The 18,223-nt window shown below is 41.2% G+C and overlaps 1 non-coding gene across 1 annotated transcript; it reads left to right on the top strand.

Moving 5' to 3' along the window:
• The first annotated feature begins 15,644 nt into the window (after nt 1–15,644).
• Nucleotides 15,645–15,720, top strand: TRNAA-UGC (transfer RNA alanine (anticodon UGC)). The gene has a single exon. It is a non-coding gene; the product is annotated as a tRNA-Ala (tRNA).
• Nucleotides 15,721–18,223: the final 2,503 nt, after the last annotated feature.

The following is an 18,223-nucleotide window of genomic DNA, read 5'->3' as shown; positions in this document are numbered from 1 at the left end:
CCTCCCACTCTTATTCAACATAGTACTGAAAGTTCTAGACATAGCAATTTGAGAAGAAGAAATTAAAAGCCTTCAAATTGGAAAAGAAGAAGTAAAACTGTCATTATTTATAGATGACATGATACTGTATATAAACAACCCTAAGATTCCACCAAAAAACTACTAGAACTAATAATTTGGTAAAACAGCAGGATACAAAATAAATATCCAGAAATTGGTTGCATTTTTATACACCAATAATGAACTATCAGAAAGGAAAACTAAGAAAATAACCTCATTTACAATTGCATCAAGAAAATACTTAAGAATAAATTTAACCAAGAAGGTAAAAGACCTATACTCAGAAAATTGTAGGACACTGAAGAAAGAAATTAAAAAAGAAACAAATAAATGGAAACATATACCATGTTCATGGTTAGAAAGAATTAACATCATTAAATGTCCATACTACCCAAAACAATCTATAGATTCAATTCCTGTCAAAATACCAATGGTATATTTCACAGAACTAGAACAAATATTTTAAAAATTTATATGGAACTACAAAAAGCCCCAAATAGTCACAGCAATCTTGAGACAGAAGAACAAAGTTGGAGGTATCACACTACCTGATATTAAACTATCAATATATAACAAGGCTATAGTAATCAAAAGAGCCTTATACTGGCTTAAAAACAGACATATAGATAAAGAAAACAGAATAAAGAGCCCAGAAATAAACTCATATTTATGTGGTCACATCATATTTGACAAAAGAGGCAAGAATATACAATGGAGTAAAGAATAATCTATTCAGTAAACACAATAAATTAAAATCAATAAAAAAAGAAAATCTATTCAATAAATGGTGTTGGGAAAATTGAACAGATAAATGCAAAAAAGAAAAAGAAAAGAAAACAAGTCACTTTCTTATACCATATGCAAGAATAAACTCAGAATGGATTAAAGACTTAAATGTAAGACTTAAAACCATAAAACTCCTAAAAGAACATAAGTAGCAAACTCTTTAACATTGCTCTTGGTAATATTTATATATTTTGAATACATTTTCTTGCTCAAGGGAAACAAAAGAAAAAATAAACAAATGGGTCTGCATCAAACTAAAATGTTTTGCACAGTAAGGCAAACCATTGACAAAAAAGACAACCTACTGAATGTAAGAACATTATGTGTCAATAATACATTAAGGGATTATTTATTCCAAAAAAATTTTTTTTTACTTTTATTAAGTAAGAGGCAAGGAGGCAGGGAGGCAGAGAGACAGACTCCTGCATGTGCCCTGACCAGGATCCACCTGGCAAGCCTACTAGGGGGCAATGCTCTGCCCATCTGGGGCTGCTGCTCTGCTGCTCTGACCAGTGGTCAGCAAACTCATTAGTCAACAGAGCCAAATATCAACAGTACAACAATTAAAATTTCTTTTGAGAGCCAAATTTTTTAAACTTAAACTACATAGGTAGGTACATTCCTTATTGAGGTAGCGCCCGCACGTGGTATTTTGTGGAAGGGCCACACTCAAGGGGCCAAAGAGCCACAGTTTGCCGACCAGGGCTCTGAACAGTGATAGTTCAGCGCCTGAGGTGAGGCCATGGAGCCATCCTCAGAGCCAGGGACCAACTTGCTCAAACCATTTGAGCCATGGCTGCGGGAAGAGAAGTGGGGTGGGGAAGCAGATGGTCGCTTCTCCTATGCAAGGTGGATTTAAAGGCAGGCACACCAGATGTGTGTCCTAGGCCCTGACTTCTAAAGGGCCCCGCAAAACCTCAACTTTACACTTTTTTCTAATGACACCAAGTTTGGTTTCATATGTGCAATTTTTTTTTATATGTGCAATTTTTACATTAATAGTACATAATATTTTTTATTTATTTAAAAATATGGTTAACATGTATTTTTATTTTTCCTGTCTGTCTCTTTATTTTAAGGGGCTTGTTATTTTCTTCTGCACCTGGGGCCTCAATCAACCTTTCTCTCTCTGCTCCTGTGTGCCCTGACCAGGAATCAAACCTGGAACTTCCACACACCAGGCCAACGCTCTACTGCTAAGCCAACTGGCCAGGGCTATTATCCAAAATTTATAAAAACTTATACAACTCAACACCAAAATCCCCCAAACAATCCAATTAAAAAATAGGCAAAGAGGCCCTGGCCGGTTGGCTCAGCGGTAGAGCGTCGGCCTGGCGTGTGGGGGACCCGGGTTCGATTCCCGGCCAGGGCACATAGGAGAAGCGCCCATTTGCTTCTCCACCCCTCCCCTCCTTCCTTCCTCTCTGTCTCTCTCTTCCCCTCCCGCAGCCAAGGCTCCATTGGAGCAAAGATGGCCCGGGCGCTGGGGATGGCTCCTTGGCCTCTGCCCCAGGCGCTGGAGTGGCTCTGGTCGCGGCAGAGTGATGCCCCAGAGGGGCAGAGCATCGCCCCCTGGTGGGCGTGCCGGGTAGATCCCGGTCAGGCGCATGCAGGAGTCTGTCTGACTGTCTCTCCCTGTTTCCAGCTTCAGAAAAATACAACAAAAAAAAGTAGGCAAAGAATATAAGTAGACATTTCTCCAAAGAAGATATATAGATGCTAATAGACATATGAAAAGATGCTCAACATGACAAATTGTTAGAGAAATGCAAATTAAAACCACAACGAACTATTACCTTACACCTGTCAGAATGGTTATAATCAATAAAACCACAAACAACAAGTGCTGACGCAGATGTGGAGAAAAGGAAACTTTCGTGTACTTGCTGGGAATGCTGACTGGTGCAACCACTGTGGAAAACAGTATGGAAGATCCTTAAAAAACTAAAAGTGGAACTGCCTTATGACCCAGAAATTCCACTTCTGGGTATATAGCCAAAGAAACACAAAGTACTGATTCAAAAGAATATATGCATCCCTATGTTCATTACAGCATTTTTTTTTACAATAGCTAAGCTATGGCAGCATTTTTTACAATAGCTAAGTAATGGAAGCAAATACCCATCAATAGAGGAATGAATAAAAAAGTTGTGGTACATATATACAATGAAATATTACTTGGCCATAAAAAGAATAGTCTTATTTGCAATAGCATGTACAGACACAGAGGGTATTATGCTAAGTGGAATAAGTCAGTCAGAGAAAGACAAGTACCATATGGTTTCTAAAGAGTAATATAAATGAGCAAACAAGACAAAAATAGACTCATAGATAGAGAACAGACTGTTGGTTGTCAGAAAGAGGTTAAGAGACTGGGTAAAAAAGGTGAAGGGATTAAGAAATATAAACTGGTAGTTACAAAAATAAAGTACAGCACAGGGAATATAGTCAATAATATTATAATAACTATGTACAGTGCCAGGTGGGTATTGGAAATATTGTGTGAACACTTTGTAACATATACGATTGTCTAACCACTATGCTGTACACTTGAAACTAATACAAAATAACATGAAATGTAACCAGAGGTGAATTAAGGTCAGTTGAGGCCCCGGCACAGAAGAAAATATTGGGCTCCTTAAAAAAAAGAGAGAGAGACAGGGAAAATAAAAATACATGTTAACCATATTTTTAAATAAATAATAAATATTATGTACTATTAATGTTAAAATTGCACATATGAAACCAAATTTAGTGTCATTAGAAAAAAGTATAAAGTTGGGGTTTTGTGGGGCCCTTCAGAAGACGGGGCCCAGGGCACGCATCTGGTAAGCTCACTGTTAAATCCTCCTCTGAAGGTAACTGTAATTAAAAAATACAAAGTTCTTTTAAAAACAAATTAAATAAGCCTGACCAGGCAGTGGCGCAGTGTATATAGCGTTGGACTGGGATGTGGAGGACCCAGGTTTGAGACCCTGAGGTCGCCAGCTTGAGCGCGGGCTCATCTGGTTTGAGCAAAAGCTTACCAGCTTGAACCCAAGGTCGCTGGCTAAAGCAAGGGGTCACTCGGTTTGCTGAAGGCCCCCGGTCAGGGCATATATGAGAAATCAATCAATGAACAACTAAGGAGCTACAATGAAGAATTAATGTTTCTCATCTCTCTCCCTTCCTGTCTGTCTGTCTCTATCAGTCCCTCTCTCTGACTCTCACTGTCTCTGCCATAAAATAAAATAAAATAAAATAAAATAAAATAAAATAAAATAAAATAAAATAAAATAAAATAAAATAAAAAATAAAGAGGGCCAGACCATCTAGTGAAAGTGGTATTAACTAGCAGTTGTTGAGAACTTGCTTTGTGCCTCATTATTCTACCGGATTTACATTAATTCACCGCCATTTCCCTTCCCTGACACGATGGCAATGGTTCTCAGGGTGGGGTCCCTGCACCAGCTGCAGCAGCATCCCATGGGCACTTGTTAGGAAGGCAGATTTGCAGGCCCTGTTCAGACTACAGGAATGAAAAACTCTGGGGTGGGGCCCACCAATCCGCGCTTTGCTGAGGCCTCCAGCTGCTTCCAGCGCACTGATGTTTGAGAACCTGCAGGAGCCGCGGCACGAAGAAGTTAAATCACTTCTTTGGGGTCCCCAAGCTGGTAACCATGCAGCTCTGGTTTGAACCCCTAGCCCTGGTTCTCAGTCCATGCCTTTACCGCTGTGCTCCACTGCCATTCTGGTGAGATGCCCCAGGGGCTCAGGGCCCAAAGGTGCCGAGGGAGCAGTACAAAGAGAACCGCAGTACTGTGGGCAGTTCAGGTGGTTCCTGCAGAAGGCAGCTCTCCCCTGGGTTTCCAAGAAGGCAGAGGACTCAACAGGGGCCAAGTCGAGGTCTAGAGGCAGGAATACACAACCAATTCGGGAAGGAAGATGACAGACAGAGGCTGCTTGGTCCCCGTGCAGGAGAAAGGAAGAGATGGGGTGGTGACTGCTGTGAGTAGTGGGGAGGGGCCCTGCCCCGCCGCGCACCCAAGCCCTCTCCTCACAGTCCTGGCAGTCTCGCAGGGAGGACATTAGACAGGTTACCTCGCATGTAGTGCCTAACTCGTGACACCTGCTCCCAAGGGAAGTGGAAAATAGACTTTTAGAGCATAGAATATAAGTGTGCCTTAGGGCTTCAGGGGCCCGGGGTCCTGTGGAAAGAAAGTCATGTGGGAACAGCCTGCATAAGGGCCCCAAGTGGAATGTGTTTGGAAAGGTTCCAGGAGCTGAACTGAGGCCAGGTGGTTTGAGATGAGGCAGAGAACAGCAGGGGCTTCACAGCAGCCGCAGTGGAAATTTCGATCAGATCTCTTGCACATGCAGGGGCCCCGCCCTGGCACACCTGTCCTCTGACAACAGACCCTGGCTCCAGCAGGTCTGGCCTGGTAGGAATGTCCCCAAGGACTTTGCCCTGAGGAGCAGAGCAATGTCAACAACGAGGGACTCTGAGTAACCTGTGCTGCCCAAAGTCCCACCCAGCACAGTGCCAGACAGCCAGATGATCCGAGGAGGGAGTGGTAATGACTTTTCAGTTAATATTTAGGTTTTATTTAGTATATATTGGAACAAAAAGAAACTAGCATATCAAACTGGTGATTTTTTTTTTCTATAAAAGGAAGAGGTTAATTTTTAAAAAGAAAATCAATCAAATGAATTGGAAATTATTTTTTTTTTTAATTGTATAGAGAAGAAGGGAGAGAGAGAGAGAAAGAGGAAGGGGGAGAGAGAGTGAGAAGCATCAATTTGTAATTGCTTCTCTTTAGTTGTGCTTTGATTAGTTCTCATACTTGCCTTGACTGGGGAGCTCAAGCCAGCCAGCGACCCCTTACTCAAGCCTTGGACTTAAGCCGGCAACTTGGGATCTTGTCAAGGATCCGTGATCAAGCCAGAGATGCTGCGCTCAAGCTGATGAGCCCATGCTCAAGTCAGTGACCTCAGGGTTTTGAACTGGCACCCTCAGCATTCCAGGTTGATGCTCTATCCACTGTGCCACCACCAGTCAGACAATCATGTGAATTGATTTAAAGAAATGTATAAAATAAAAATAACCTAGGTGTGCCCTGGCTGGATAGCTTGATTGGTTAGAGCATTATCCGAAGCACATAAGTTGCTAGTTTGATCCCCAATCAGGGCACATACAGGAACTGACCGATGTTCCTGTTTCTCTCTCACTCTCTCCCTTCCTCTCTCTAAAATCAATAAAGTAAACATTAAAAAAAAATAGTGTATTTTACAGAAATAATAATAATAATAATCCAGGTGGGTCATAGACCAGAAAAAGACTTGGAGGTCCTAGGCAAACCTCTAAACCTTGAAAAATAATGCAGTGTTTTGACACAAAGACTAATAGTGATGCCACATACTAGGACCGGAACTAAGGTGTCACACAGCACCCAGCTCCTGGACCCTCCTCCCCAAGAATTCTTCTGCTCCATCAGTATGTTTACTGAGCACCTACTGTGTGCTAGGCTAGTCTAGGGACACCACACTGACCCAGAAGAAACACTGACCTCAGGGAGCTGATACTCGGTGGAAGAGATCAGATAAACAAGTCAGATAGGACAGACAGGACGGAGTATTCTGTGCACGGCTGCCATTTTAGAAAGAAGTAATTTGAGCAGAGATGAGAAAGAAGTGAAGGAGGGAATTGTGTCATCACAGGAGGGCTTGTGGTGGGGATGTATGTGTTATGTTCATGGATCAAGAAGAAAAGCAGCCTGACCAGGTGGTGGCGCAGTGGATAGAGCTTCGGACTGGGATGCGGAAGGACCCAGGTTCGAGACCACGAGGTTGCCAGCTTGAGCGCGGGCTCATCTGGCTTAAGCAAAGAGCTCACCAGCTTGGACCCAAGGTCGCTGGCTCCAGCAGGGGGTTACTCAGTCTGCTGAAGGCCCACGGTCAAGGCCACGGTCAAGGCACATGTGAAAAAGCAATCAATGAACAACTAAGAAGTCGCAAAGCGCAACGAGAAACTGATGATTGATGCTTCTCATCTCTCTCCGTTCCTGTCTGTCTGTCCCTGTCTATCTCTGCCTCTGTAAAAAAAAAAAAAAAAAGAAGAAGAAGAAAAGCAGCATGCCGGAAACACAGTGATGGAGCCCAAGGGAACCTGATATCAGAGGGCCTTGTAGGCCACTGTCGGGACCCAGGCCTTTTACTCAGTGAGAATAGGGAAGCTGTGGGAATTATACAAAGAGGAGTGTTACAGAGGGTCTTGAAATTTCAAAGACCCTGCTGGCAGCTGTGTAAAGATTGGGAACAGCTGATCAGCAGACAGTTGTCCACGAGAGAGAAAGTGAAGATGGTGACAAGAAATGGGATCAGAACCTATTTTGGAGAAGGAGCTGATAAGGCTTGCTAATGCTAGGGGGAAGGGAAGAAAGAAGTCTGAGATGACTGGCCACTTCCTCAGTGCCAAAAAAACAAAAAGCACATGTTCAGTAAACATAAGTGTGCTCTACTTTGGCCATGTCCAAGGTCAGGAAAGGCTGGTGCAACCCTTTCCTTGGGAACAGCTAGGCTGAAGGACAGTCAAAACTCATGACACAGTGACTCAGAGTGGCAAGGACAGATGCACAGAATGAGGTCTAGCTGGGCTAGAATAGAGGTGAAAGGTCTCATGTCTTGTAAGCCACTTGTTGCAAGAGGAAGGACATTCAGGCACCACGCCAGGGTCAGGACAACGCAGTCCTCTTGGTCCCTCCTTGTCCCTTTCTTCCCACCTACCTCCCAAGCCGCTTCTAGCTGAGATGCTCCTGGCTGGAGGACCATGCCTGGAGAAGCAGCACCGTCATTCATTCTCGGTGATGAAAGGGTTCCAGGTTGGTGCTGGCGGCTCCGACCTCCTTCCCTGGACCGGGGTCGGATTCTCAGAGCACTTCTGTAGCAAAGGTCCAAGCCTCCTTCTTCCACACTCATCTCACTCTCAACTCCAGCCTGCTCCCTGAAAAGGAGGTGACAACCTGAGTTCACAGACTGGGCCGCAGCTAAGCAGAAGAGCCCTTCTCATCCCCAGAGCTTCGTCTGCCTGAAATCCTAACTTCCCTGGGGAGGGGAACGGAACCACAGTTTAGTCTCAAAGGGACACTCGGTCAAGCTCAGGTGAATGGCCACAGGTGTGTGATTCAAGGTTACCAGAGAGTGCTAGTTAAGCAGAGAAAGTGACAGTGTGCATAAGTCACAGTCAGTGACAGCTCACTGTTACAGAACACACATGCCAAGACAGTCACCGTGAGGGTGCTTTAGGCACACGACTCCTCACAGCACACCCACCAACTCGGTACTGCCAATATCAACATCCCCCTTAGAAAGGAAACTGAGGGAGATCACAGCTGACAAGTGGCAGGACTGGAACTTGAGCCCTGGTCTGTTTACCACATGCTTGTCACATGCTGTGCATGTAGCTGAGCGCATCACACGTGTGAGCTCACTAACCCTGTGCGGTAGGCACTCTCATTACCTCTGAGTACAGTCTTGGGCAGGAAGTGAGGAGTGACAGCCCAGGGCTCTCAGTGAGGCCTACTGGCCTGGCTCCATTGCTTCCCTGGTAGTGGTAGAGTGGGTACAGTCAAGTCACCCAAAATGGAGACCATCTACCACTTTGGAAGGAAGTATGAAGGCATCAAAGCTACTGTTCTCAGAGTTCCGCTCCCCAAGGGCTGCAGTTCTGCCTTCTTCATGCAACCCTTGGCCTCCAGAAATCACGCACATCCATGAGCCTACTGCCCAATGTCCTGTTACAGTGCCTGTTACAGTGCCTGGAGCTGTGCCTGCAGAGGCCTCAGACGCTCCTTCTAGGTCAGTGGTTCTCAACCTTTCTAATGCCGTGACCCCGCAATACAGTTCCTCATGTTGCGGTGACCCCAAACCAAAAAATAATTTTGGTGGCTACTTCATAAGTGTAATTTTGCTACAGTTATGATTCGGAATGTAAATACCTGATATGCATTATATATTCTCATTGCTACAAATCAAACATAATTTAAACATAGTGGTTAATCACAAAAACAATATTTAATTATATATTGAGAAATATTTATTACTAATTCCAATAAATAACATTTCACCATGGCATAGCATGGGTTTAAATATAACAACAGTAATATAACAGTAAACAACAGTGCAATATTTTGCAACAGTATGCTGCCAAATTCAGTGAGATGGTTGTGGTTGCTTCTTGCTTACCAATTCAGAAATTCTTGGGGCAGTCTTTGCAAGGGCACAGTGAAGATCATTTTTCACAAGTCTACTTCAGTATTTAGACTTGATTACCAGCAAGCTGGAAAACCCTGTTTCGCAAAGATATGTTGTTGGAAAAGGAAGAAGAAGGTGCAGCACAGTCTCAGACAGAATGAGATATAACTGTAAACACTTAATCCAGACTTTTGTCAGTAGCATCGTAGAGAAATCTGTTCTCGCTGCATCATTGTTAATTAGGTCAATGAACTCTTCTTGCGCTGTCTCTGGAACATCTTCACCTTTCACTGTGAATGGACTTCTGGCAAGTGCAAATGGGGTGTCAGGTAGATTAGGAAAGTATGATGAAATTTCGTCTGCAAGCATGTGCAAATGTTCTTTCACAGAAGTCGAGCGCCTTAAACAGCCAGCTGTTTTGGCAACTGTGCAATGAGCTAGATGCGCCAAACAATGCTCTGTTATTTCACACTGAAGTCAGATGGTTGTCAAGAGGAAAAGTTTTAAAACGTGTCTTTGAGCTTTGTGATGAACTGAAAACATTTTTTAATCAGAAAGCAAGACCACAATTCGAAGCACTTTTTGGCAATAAAACTGAGCTGCAGAAAATAGTTTACTTGGTGGACATCTTTGTCATCTTGAATGACTTAAATTTATCACTGCAAGGAACAAATGCAACGTGCCTCGATTTGTCCGAAAAAATTAAATCATTCCAAATGAAACTTCAGCTTTGGAAAAATAAATTGGATAAAAATAAAATTTACATGTTTCCTACATTATCTGCCTTCTTTGAGGAACATGACATTGAGCCAGACTTCTATAGGAGGCAGATCTTTTACACTGCAGAATCCGCACAGCAGATTCCTCAGTGTGAGGCCTCTTTCAGTCTATTGGGGGTGGCGGATTCCACCTTTGGAATTTTTCTGCTCTAGGAAAAGTTCTAGCGTGAAAAAAATTAAGCAACATGCTCTATATTTGAGGGGAATCTGCTGCGGCCTCCCATTGACTTTAATAGGAGAGGAAGAAATGTGTCGGAAACTGTCATTTCTCCGCCTCTTATTGAAATCAAAAGGAGGCTGCGGTGGACTGTGTGGTAACCCGAGATTCTCGGGAGCTCTCGTCCACAAAATCCACCGCACTCCCAGTGAAATCAATAGGAGGCAGATTCAATGCTGGAAACCGCTGATTTCAGCAGTTTCCTCATTCAGAATATGGGAAAATAGTGGGAGGTATGGGAGATAATTATACATCGGGGAACAGTGTGAACTACATCTTATAGCGGTCTCTTATAGTATAAGACTGATGTAGTTCACACTGTGTAAATGTATGGTGCTTTATGTAAGTGTAAGCTGCTTTGTGTACTGTGTAATGATTACACACAAAGCACCTTACACTTACACAGTATTGTGTGTATGGCGTGTGTACTGTTTTTACATTATTAACCTTTTTTACACCAGCAGGCTGTCTCGCAGGCTCTCTTGGCTCTCCGCCTCCTAGGCTTCTGTCCTCCGGCGCTTGCTGCACCCGCCCACTGATGACGTCGGCAAGCGCCGGACACGTAATGCGCTGCTATGGACAGCAGCCATGCTGCTATGGACTGTGGAGCGTCCCTCCCCCCCCTTCCCCCGCCCCTTAGGCCCGGACGGATGATGCAATCACGTCTGCGCATGACCGCAGGCATTCAATTTGGAATGCACGTCCATACCGGCGTGCATTTAAGCTGAATAGCACTGCTGCAGATGGTAGCACGGCTTCTCAGTGGCTAAAGCCATCGGGAATATGTATTTTCCGATGGCTTTAGGTGACCCCTGTGTTTTGGTCGTTCGACCCCCGCTGGGGTCATGACCCACAGGTTGAGAACTGCTGCTCTAGGTAATGAATAAGGATTAAGTCCCCAGTGGGTCCTCTGCTGAACACCTTTGGGACCTTGTCCCCTAGCCTGAAGCCTCTATTGAGATCGTTGTTTTATTTTTTTAACTTCTAATTTTGAAATAATTGTGGATCCATAGGAAGTGGATCCATCAGAGAAAACAGATATGATGTGCCCTTCACTCAGTTTCTGCCGATGGTTACTTCTTCTTACTTAAATATAATTAAAAATCAAAACCAGAAACTTGGCATTGGTCCAACACGTGTGTACAGTACTAAGTCCTTTCATTACATATCTAAATGTATGTAACCAGTACTGCAATCAGGACACAGAACCATTTTGTTACCACAAAGATCTCCCCATCGTCACATCCACTTCCCTTTCCCTCACCATCCCTAAACCCTGGCAACCAGCAATCTGTTTTCCATCCCTCTGATTTTGTCATTTCAAGAATATGTATTACATAAAGGGAATCGTTTGGTATGTGACCTTTGGAGATTGGCATTTCTTTTTTTGACAGTTTCAGAGAGAGTCAGAGAGAGGTACAGATAGGGACAGACAGACAGTAACGGAGAGAGATGAGAAGCATCAATTCTTTGTTGTGGCTCCTTAGTTGTTCATTGACTCATATGTGCCTTGACTGGGCGGCTCCAACAGAGCTAGTTATCCCTTGCTCAAACCAGTGACCTTGGGCTCAAGCCAGCGACCTTGGGCTTCAAACCAGCAACCTTTGGGCTCAAGCCAGCAAACATGGGGTCATGTCTATGATTCCATACTCAAGTCAGCGACCCTGCGCCCAAGGTGGTGAGCCCACCATCAAGTCGGCAACCTCGGGGTTTTGAACCTGAGTCCTCTGTGTCTCAGTCCAACACTCTATTCACTGTGCTACCACCTGGTCAAGCTGGCCTTATGTCTTCATCAGGCCCTATGTTCCCCAAATTTTCTCCCATGTTATCCTCTAAAGTTTATAATTTAATATTTCACATGTAAATCTGTGGTCTATGTTGAGATAATTTTTGTATGAAGTGTGAGGTTTAGGTTGAGGTTCACATTTTGCCTGTGGATGTCTAATTTCTCTGCCATCAGATAATTTTATAGAAAAAGCTATCTTTCATCCATTGAATTGCTTTTGATCCGTTATCAAAAATCAGTTGCCATACTTCTGTGGAGTTATTTTGGGGTTCTTTAGTTTATTCAATTGATCTATATACTGTTTATACCCCCACCTATACCACACAGTTCTGATTACTGTATATTACTTCATAATAAGCCTAGAAATCAGGTAGAATGATTTCTCTGCCTTTATTCTTCTTTTCCAGAAATATTTTCTAGTCTAGTTCTTTTCTCTTTCGTATAAATTTAGCATAATCTTGTCTGTAACTACAAAAATTCTTGCTGGGATTCTGATAATAATTGGACTAAATATGTATACATATTTTGGAGGAAATGACATCTTTACTATGTTTAGTCTTCCAACTGATTAGCATGGTATTTATTTAGGTTTCTTTGTTTGTTTTCAGCAGTGTTTTCTGGTTTTCAGTATTCAAATCTTGTATATGTTTTGATAGATTTACTACACCTAAGTATTCTTTTTTAAGCCATTATAAATGAAATTGTATTTTAAATTTGTTTCCATATGTTGTTAGTACAAAAACGTGTGACTAATTTTTGTGTTGATCTTGCATTCTGTGACCTTACTAAACTCACTTACTAGTTTGAAAATTTCTTTGTAGGTTCCTTGGGATTTTCTAGATAGACCATTGTGCTATCTGCAGATAGTGATGGCATATGCTTTTACAGCTAGTGCTCGACTTACGACCATGATTGGTTATGGCAGACCGGTCGTAACACAATTTGGTCGTAAGTTGAGTAGGCTATATGTACAGTACTGTGAAATGATGTTATAAAAATCTTTAAGTCATAATTTATCATAAATTTATTTCATTATTGTTATATATCATAATTTTCTTTGTTCATTTTATGCCATTTATATCATCTCTACACCATTTTGTTTCTTATTTTTACATTCGTCAGGTTTAAGTAAAACACTGCATTACCAGTACAACTGGTTTAATATTTGCAAAGACAATTTCCTCTTGGTAGACATCTTGGGAAGGGTTTGATGAAAAACATTGAAGACATAAAACACAAATTGCTGTACCGAGTCTGGGATAACAGTTGAAATGGTGCACGCGGAGATGGTAGTGCTGCTGGAAGCTGGTCCGCACTGTTGTACACCCAGCTGGGCAATGCTTGCGCTGCCAGACACAGAGCAGTCGTGGCTAAGCAATTGTGGTTGTAAAGTCGAATGGTCCTAAGTTGCACAGGTCGTAAGTCGATCAATATTTGTAATTGCCTTTCTTTAGCTAATGGTGCTGTCTAGAACTTTCAGTACTATCTTGCATAAGAGTGGTGAGAGTGAACATCCTTGCCTGTTCTTTCAAAAAAATTATTCTTTTGAAATTAAATTTAATGGGATGACATTTGTCAATAAGAATAAATAGATTTCAGGTAAATATCTCTATAGCATTTGAACTGTCGATAGCTTTGTGTGCCCATCACGCAAAATCAAATAATTTTCATTTTCTATCACCATATATTTGTCCCTCTTCACTCCCCTCCATCCCATCCTCCTCCCTCTGGTAACTTCTTCACTTTTGTCTATGTTCTTAATTTTAGGGGAGAAAGTATTCATCTGTAAGTACTGCAGTCTTTGTCGGTTAGTTATAGGCTATTAAGTTGAGGAATTTCTTTTCTATTTCTAGTTTTCAGAAAGTTTTTACCACAAAACTGTGTGGAGTATTATCAAATTTATTTTCTGCAACAATTTATATAATCATGTGATTTTTCTTCTTTACCTTATTAATATGAGATTAGATTAGTTGATTTTCAAATATTGAACCAGCCCTGTATAATTCTTTTTATATATTGCTGTATTATATCTGCTAATATTTGTTAAGGATTTTTGCATCTATATTTATGAGGAAAATTTGTCTCTCATTTCCTCTTTTGTACTATTTTGTTTTGTTTTGTTGGTCTTTTTTATTTGGTTTCATGGTAATACTAACTTCATAGAATGAGCTGGGAAGCATTCCCTCTACTACTTTCTGGAAGAGATTATATACAATTGGTGTTAATTTTTTTTAAATGTTGAGTAGAATTCTTCAGTAAAATCATATGGGCCTGGAGGTTTCTGTTTCAGGTTTTAAAATGCCTCAGTAGTTACAGGGCTACTCAGGTTATCTAATTCATGTTAAGTGAATTGTGGTAGGTGAATTGTGCTTTTCAAGAAATTGAACCATGTAATTTAAATTGTCAAATTTATGTGGGTAAAGTTCTTAATAGTATTCCCTTATTATCTTTTTTTGGTGTTTATAGGGTCTGTAGTGATATGCCCTGTTCCATTCTTTTTTTATTATTATTATTGATTTTTAGAGAGAGAGGAAGGGAGAAAGCCACACAGAGAAACATAGATTTGTTGTTCCACTTATGTCATCACTGATTGGTTGTTTTATGTGCCCTGACTGGAATCAAACCTGCAACCTCAGCATGTTGAGACAATGCTCTAACCAACTGAGCTATCCAGCCAAGGCCTGTCTCATTCTTAATGGTCTTCTTTCTTTTTTGTCAGTCTTATTAGAGGTTTGTCAATTCTGTTGATCTTTTCAGTGAACCAGATATTTTATTTTCTCTATGATTATTATTATTATTTTGATATTTTTCTGAAGTGAGAAATGGGGAGGCAGAGACAGACTCCCACATGAGACCAACCACGATCCACTCGGCATGCCCACTAGGGGGTGATGCTCTGCCCATCAGGGCATTGCTCCGTTGCCACCAGAGACATTCAAGCACCTGAGGCAGAGGCTATGGAGCTGTCCTCAGTGCCTGGGCAAACTTTGCTCCAATGGATCCTTGGCTGTGGGATGGAAAGAGAGAGAAAGGACAGGGGTAGGGGTGGAGAAGCAGATGGGCACTTCTCCTGTGTGCTCTGGCTGGGAATCGAACCCAGGACTTCCACACACTGGGTCGATGCTCTATCACTAAGCCAACCGACCAGGGTTTCTGTATTATTTTTGTTTTTAGTTTCATTGATTTCTGCTTTTATATTTATGATTTTTTTCTTATGCTTTGCTTTGTTTTTTTTTCCTCTTATATTTCTAGTTTCTGGAGGTGAAATTTTATATTATTAATTCTAGACTTTTTCTTGTTTTACTGTACGCATTTACTACTATACACTTCCCTCAAGTACTTTGGCCTGTCCCACAAAATTTGATAAGTTTTAGTTTTGGTTTCTTTTAGCTCAGTGTATTTTTATTTCCCTTGAGATTTTCTCTTTGATCTATAGATTATTAAGAAGTTTGTTGTTTAGTTTCCAAGTGTTTGGAAATTTTCCTGTTATTTTTCTGCTATTAATTTCTAGTTTAATATCATTGTGGTCAGAAAATATATTCGGTATAATTTAAATTATTTCAAAAATTTTTAGACTTGTTTTATGGCCTAAATTTGGATTATCTTGGTATATGTTCCATGGGTGCTTGAAAAGAATATGCATTAACCTGTTGTTGGGTGGAGGGTTCTATAAGTGTCAATTAGATCCTGTTGGTTGATGGTATTGTGGAGTTTTTATTCTTGCTGATTTTCTATCTAGTTGGTCTATCAATTGTTGAGGGAGGAATATTAAAATTTCCAACTATAGGCCCTGGCCTGTTGGCTCAGTGGTAGAGCATTGGCCCTGCATGTGGATGTCCTGGGTTCAATTCCCAGTCAGGGCACGCAGGAGAAGTGACCCTCTGCTTCTCTACCCCTCCCCCTCCCCCTTTTCTTTGTCTCTCTCTCTCCCCCTCCTGCAACCATGGCTCCATTGGTTTGAGCGCATCAGCCCTGAGTGCTGAAGATGGCTCCATGGAGCCTACACCTCAGATGCTAAAAATAGCTTTGTTGTGAGCATGACCTCAAATGGGCAGAACATTGGCCCTAGATGGGGATTGCTGGGTGGATCCTGGTTGGGGCACATGCAGGAGTCTGTCTCTCTATCTCCCCACATCTCAACTAAGAAAAGAAAAAAATTTTTTTAAATAAAAAATTTCCAACTATAATTATGAATTTGTCTATTTCTCCACTCATTTCTCTTGGTCTTAACTTACATGTTTTGCAGTTTTGTTGTTTGGTGTGTACACGTTTAGGATTGCTATGTCTCCTTGGTAGACTGACTCCTTATATAATACCTTCCTCTGGCTTTGGTAATTTTTCTTGTTCCACAGTCTACTTTATCTGTTATTAATATGGCTACTCCTACTTTCTTTTGACTAATGTTTGCATGGTATATCCTCTTACATTATTTTATTTTCATCTTACCTATATAATTATATTTATACTTATTTTCTTATAAACAACACATAGTTGGGTCATGTTTTTTATTCAGTCTTAGAAAACTCAAGAAGAAAAGTCTATTGTATTTCCCTGTAGATTTGTTCTTTCCATGTTTTTGCTTCCTTCTTGATGTTCCTAGATTTTTAAAAATATTATTTTCTTTCTGTTGACAGAATTTCTTTTAGCCATATTTTTTTAGGATAAGTCTCTGTTGGTTAACAATTCTGTTAGTTTTCTTTGATCTGAGAATGTCTTGATTTCCCTTTCTCCTTGAAGAATATTTTAATTATATATAGGTTTCTGGGTTGATAATTCATTTCTTTCTGTATCCAAAAATATTTTGTATCACTTCTTTGTGGCCTCTACGGTTTTTGATGTGAAAACTACTGTCATTCGAATGGGTGTTCTCTCTATAGGTGATGTGTCATTTTTTCTGTGGTTGCTTTCTATATCCTTTGTCTATTATGTGTCTTGACATGGAATTCTTTGAGTTTTTCCTTTATGGGATTCATTCAGCTTCTTAAATTTTGCAGATATATGTTTTTTGTTTATTTATTTTTTTGTTAAATTAGACATTTTTAGCCTTTATTTATTTGAATACTTTCTCAGCCTCACTCTCTTTCTCTTCTCCTTATAAGCCTCCAGTGGCATTAATATTAGATCTTAGGTCACGCATGTCCCTGAGGCTCTGTTCATTTTTTCAGTTTATATTTCTCTGCTGTTTAAATTGGGTTATTTTTATTGTTCTGTTCAATTTCACTGATGCTTTCTTCTGAACTCTTTTTTCTGCTGTTGAGCCGATTCATTAAGGCTTTTATGTCAGTTAATGTATTTTTTAGTTCTAAAATTTCTTTTTGATTCTTTTTATGTTTTCTATTTCTTTGCTGAGACTTTCTACTTTTTCATTTGTTTCAAGCATGTTTGTAATTGCTCACTAAAGCATATTTATGATGGCTGCTTCAAACTCTTTGTCAGATAATTTTAACATCTGTGTCATTTTAGCATTTGTCTGTGTTGATTATTTTTTTATTCATTGAGAAGTTTCCTGGTTTTTAGTTTGATGAGTGATTTTTCAATTGAAACCTGGAATTTGGGTTATTATGTTATAGGACTGGATCTTACTTTTGTCTGTGTTATAGCAAGCCTACCCAACACTACTCAAATGAAATGAAGAACACTGCCTCACTACTGCTAAGTGGGGATAGAAATCCATATTCTCCATTCAGCCTCCCTTGACACCTGGGGGTAAAAATTCCTTGCTATTGTTGGAAAGGAGTGGGAGTTCAGGTTCCCCATTAGGCACCCACCATTTCCACCCTAGTTGGGAAGGGGGAGGGATACTTTATTATGTCTGTCCACGTGGCCTCCACACAGATTCCACTGCAGGAGGTAGGCTTGTTACCACTGAATGATGGTGGAAGTTCTGACTATCCACTAGATCTCCTCTTACACAACCCCAGTGAGGAAGGGAGGAATGTTTCATCACAATGAGGTGGGGTGAATGTTAGTGCTCTCCCTGTGGTCTCCACTGTGGGGAGAATGAGCCCAGTGAGGATGGAGGGTCCAGCTCTACACTCAGCCTCCTCTGGCACCACTTAGATGAGGTGTAAGGGAGTGGCCTGACGATCTTTGTTCCAGAAGTCTAGGCTCCCCACTCAGCCTTTCCTGTCAGGGGTACGAATGAAGCTTCAGGTTCGTCTGGAGCAGAGCAGTATTGCCTGAAGGATTTTTGTCTGTTTAGACTCCCTTTTCCTGGTTCTTTGACTACTAAAAGGGGAATTTGCTGGAACATTTTTTTTGTCTGTGCCCATTGGTATTCCAGTTGCTGGTTTCTCCAGAATGTAGTCTGGGATATATGGAAACAAAGAGGAAACCTGTGGAATTCACTGTCATATCATTCCTGTC

The sequence above is a fragment of the Saccopteryx leptura genome, chromosome 9, assembly GCF_036850995.1.
Source record: "Saccopteryx leptura isolate mSacLep1 chromosome 9, mSacLep1_pri_phased_curated, whole genome shotgun sequence".
NCBI lineage: Eukaryota > Metazoa > Chordata > Mammalia > Chiroptera > Emballonuridae > Saccopteryx > Saccopteryx leptura.
Note: the sequence above shows the minus strand (reverse complement) of the source record. Positions and strands in the feature narration are given on the sequence as shown.